Source organism: Trichosurus vulpecula, chromosome 3, assembly GCF_011100635.1.
Source record: "Trichosurus vulpecula isolate mTriVul1 chromosome 3, mTriVul1.pri, whole genome shotgun sequence".
NCBI classification, from domain to species: domain Eukaryota; kingdom Metazoa; phylum Chordata; class Mammalia; order Diprotodontia; family Phalangeridae; genus Trichosurus; species Trichosurus vulpecula.
In genome coordinates, this window is record NC_050575.1 from 131,962,073 (window position 1) to 131,967,013 (window position 4,941).

A 4,941-nucleotide genomic window follows, 5' to 3' on the forward strand; every position below is an offset into this window, starting at 1 on the left:
GAAGTTCATAAAGTGCCTTCCTCACAACAACCTTGTGTGGCAGGTAGGATAAATATAATTATTCCCATTTCACAAAGAAGGAAACCAAGTATTTAAGAGGTGAGGTGGCTTGCTCAAGGTTACACAGCTATTTACTGGGCAAAGCCGATACAAACCTAGGCCATCTGACTCCAAATTCAGTGCTCTTTCCACTGCACGAGGACACTAATAATAAGCTTAAGTGGTCCAGAGGAAGCTGGCCAGGATGTTGAAGGAACTGGAAAAGATTACATAGAAGAATGGTGGGAAGGAATTGTTTTTGTTTTTCAGCTTGGAAATGATTTGATGGAGGTGGGGGGTGGGGCATTGGGAGCAGAAGGGAAGAGAAGACGTGATGGCCACATTCAAATATTTGAAGGGACGTCGTGGGGAAAGGGATTAGACATGTTTTGCCTGGTCTCACAAGGCAGATTAGGAGCAATGGGTGGAAGTTGTAGAGGTAGATTTCAGCTCAATGTCAAGGAAAATAGATATAGTCATAATTCTCTCACTTTTTATTATGTTTTTTCTAATAGTATCAAAGATGGTTTAAGCAATAAAAAGTAAAGAGGGGATTGGGGTGGCATTTCTTTTTACTTGATGGCTAATTTATGGCTTTAAGTGAATGTCACTTCAACACTTTGTAGGAGAGCTGGTGTCTGTATGGAGGCCACAGGGAGCTCAGAATGAAGATGGGTTTTGAAGTCAATGTACTTATGTGGAGATGGGCAATGGCTGTGATGAGTGGGGTAAAGGTAATTGTGTGCGTGTGTGTGTTCATTCATATTATGCAAGGAGGTGAGAGTGGCATGTGCATAGTAGGCTGTTAGTGTTCAGAGGTCAAGGTCTGTGTTTGGAGGTGTGGGGTGTACAGGTGTAGGGAAGGGGCTGAGCTATGTATGGACAGTATTATGGGGGAAATCATGAGGTCAGTCTGTATGTAGGGAGGGTTGGCATATGGGCTCAGAATGGGTACTAGGTCTCTATTTGGGGTGATTAGAAGGTAGAAGGATGTAGATGCTGTGTGAGAGGGGATCAGTGGGCATACGGGGGCAGTGTAAGTGAATACTATATGTAGAGGTCAGTATATGTGAATGATTGTTATATGGGGAAGTGAGTGGGAGTGGGGAGGGTTCAGTGTACAGCCTGTGAGATGAGTCAGTGTAATTGTAGGTCAATCTTTGTGGGTAGGCACGGGTAGGTGGGAGGGGTCAGCACGTGTGGGTAGTTGATATATATGTTTGGGTCAGGGTATATGAGGAGTATGCATGTATGGAGGACAGTGGTATATATGGGGGTGAATATATGTGGGAGGCATTGGTATGTCTGTGAGTCACCTGGTAGGGGTGGTTAGTGTACACGATAGGGCTGTGTGTGAAGGCAGTGCAATTGGAGAGGGAGGGTAGAGCTACTGGAGTATACACACACACACATATAGATTCAATATGGGTATGGGTTGGTGTACATATGAAGGATATGAGTATGTATGTGGTGGCTCTATGTACAGGCAGAACACTGGTGTATGGAGAGAATCAGGACTTCAAATTGAAAAAGGAGAGCCTAGAGAAAGAAAACTGCTAGAGGAAGTAACTACAGTGTAGCTATTGAGATATATCCAACCTCACAGGAGACAAAAATATAAGAAAAGAGCCAGTGGTAAAACCAATGACTTCAAATGTCTATACAAAAATGCATAAAATTTAAGCAACAAGCAAGATGAACTAGACGATTCAGAAGAAGGATAGGTAGGATCCCATGTGAGAAATTTTTACAGGTCAAGTCAGCCAGAAATGGATGGGAAATTCTCAAAAATGAAATTAAGACATAAAGGAAAACAATTACAACAAGGAGGGAAGGTGGTAGTTGTCTGACAGGTGTCACATTAGTGTCACATTAGAGTCACACTGACTCACCCCACCTCACTATCCACTAATATTGATATACAGAAACCCCACCAATTTGTATTTTAAAAACATACATACAGAAGATGGAAGCATGGACAGAGAAATAGAAATATATACAAAATCATGGAACAATGGTGTAAGAATAGTGTCAGGGATGCTAAGGCTCAGAAGGAACTGAGGCTAATCAAGAAAGCTAAGGAGAACAAAAAGTATTTTTTTTCTTAAAGCTATATTGAAGAAAAGAGGGGATGATTCTTAGAAGAAGGTATAGGTCTGCTGTTCAGGGTTGATGGGACCAAAAGAACTGACAAGTGAGAAAGAAGAGTGCTCCTCAATTCTATCTTGCTTCTGTTTTCTCTGCCAAATAGAATGACCTGTTGACTAGAACAGACAGAACAAAATGGCTAATAGGGAGTTAATACCCAATGTAAGTAAAGAGACAGAAAAAGAACACCTAGCTGCCCTCAATGAATTCAGGTCAACTGGCTCAGATGATTATCTCCAGGGAAGTCAAAGAAGTGGCAGATATTATTGCTGAGCAACTGTCAGTGATATGTAAAAAGATCATGGAGAGCAGGAGAGGGACATCTGAGTTGGAGAGGGGCAAATGTTCTGATTCTTTAAAAAAGAAAAAGAAAGAAAAGGAGAATAAAGTTTGCAAATTATAGATCAGTGAGTTTCACTTTAATTCTTAAAAATGTTCTAGAATAAACTATTAAATAGATACTTAGTGAATATTTAGTAATGTAGGCTATGATCACAAAGAAACAGCATTATTTCATTCAGAACAAGCCAGGACAGAGTAATCTTACTTCCTTTTTTGACAAGGTTCCTAGGCTAGTAGAACAGGAAGGTGCTATAGAGTTTACTTGGAGATTAGCAAACTATTTGATTAAGCCTCTCATGCTATTCTTGTGGACAAGATAGTGAGATGTAGGGCTAGATAAAGTACAAATAGAGGGATTTTGAACTGGTTGCATTGTGGGACTCACAGTCAATGTTAACTTGGAAGGTTTTAAGTGGAGTGCCCCAGCAATCTGGCCCTGTGCCAATTAATTTTTTTTTAATTAAAAATGACTTGGATAAAGGCATAGATAGCATGTGTTGTGGAAGTTCTCTTCACAAATGGTTATTTTTGCAGATTACGAAAGACATGACTAATGAAGTAGAAGTCAAAATCAGACCCTAAAGGATCCTGACAGGCACTCATTAGAACACTGGGGTGGAAATTTAAGATAAAATTTAATAAGAACAAATACAAAAGTCTTACTCTTGGGTTCAAAAAAATCATCTTCACAGGTGCAAGATAAGGGAGGCATGGTTACACAGCAGTTTGCCTGAAAAAGATCTGGGAGATTTAGTGGGGTGCAAATCCAGCATATTAACAGTTCATTCAATAAACCTCATGGGATCCCTATCACAGGATCTCTATAAAATCCACTGTTTGGCTTTCAAAGGCCTTCATAACCTGATCCTTTCCTGTCTTTCCAGTCTTCTTACATCTCACTCCCCCTCACTTATTCTACAATCCACAGACATTAACCTACTTGCTATTTCTTGCACATTGACACTCTCATCTCCCCATTTCAGCATTTTCACTGGCAGTCCTCTATGTCTGACATGATTTCCCTCCACATCTCTACTTGCTAACTTCCTAGCTTCCTTTTGCAAAAAGTCCTTCTCAGTCCTTAATCATAGTGCTTTCCCTCCGAGATTACTCCCAATTTGTTCTGTATATATCTTATTTACACACCATTGCTTGTTGGTTGTCTTCTCATTATACTATGAGCCTGAGAGCAGGATTGTTTTTTGTCTTTCTTTTTATCTCCAACACTTATGTGGCAAATAGCAGGTGCTTAATAAATGTTAGGTGACTGTGTGATATGGTAGGCATACAAGCTATTTTTATCTTGGGTCTCATCAAGAAGCATGATCAGATGATATCTAGAGTACTGAGTTCAGTTGTGAACCCACAGCTTAACTTGTAACTTGTGTAGTACTCTCAGGAAATAGCAACTATGATGGAAAAAAAAAAGCCTTTCATGCAGGTTTCATGAGGATCAGTTGAAGGAATTAAGGGTATTTAGCCTGGAGAAGAAAAAACTTAAGGAATGACATAATAGCTGTCCAAGTATTTGAAGGGACACCGTGTAAAAGGATTAGACTTGTTCTCTTTGGCCCCACAGAGCAGAAGCAGAAGCAGAAGCAGTGGGGTTGTCACAGGTGACATGTGGGTGGGTGTGAAATTTCCTAACAAGCTATTCCAGAATGGAATGCACTGCCTCCTAGATCTGGTGTTAGAAGGCATTTCAGAGACCACCTTGTCCAATCCCTTCATTTTACATATGAGGAAACTGAGGCCAAGAGAGATCGTGACTTGCCCAAGGTCACAAGGGTAGCAAGCAACTTTGAACCAGGTCTACTGACCCAAGATTGACAGATCTCTTTCCATTTCCCACTCATTGGAGATCTTTAAGCAGAAGCTGGATGACACTTAGGAAGTTCACTGTGAAGGGTTTTCTTTTACCCTGAAGTTCTGTGATTCAGTGCACAGAATTAGGGTAGGAGTGAGGGGGAAAGAGTCATGTACATAGGGTATGTGTGTGAGATTCAGTGCACAGGATTAGTGTGGAAATGAGCTGTCTGCGTGTGTGTGTGTTCAGGGTGGTGTGTGTGTGTGTGTGTGTTCAGGGTGGGGTGCTACGTACTGTGTGTGTGTGTGTGTGTGTGTGTGTGTGTGTGTGTGTGTTCAGGGTGGGGTGCTACGTACAGGCAGCCCGGTCTGGTCCCCGACCGCTACTCTGAGATCTTGCCAGAACGCGCCTTTCTCCGAGCAGGTAGATGAGGGCGCGCTCCCCACGTACCTTAGAGCGTGCGCGCATGCGCGCTCTCCGACCCTCCCTTACTCCTTACCGCGACTGGTCTCTCTGCCCCGCCCCGTCCCTCCTCTTCCCGCGGCCCCTCCTCCTCTCCCCGCCCCTCCCCGCTGTGTACGTGTATGGTGGGGGTGTGTGTGAAT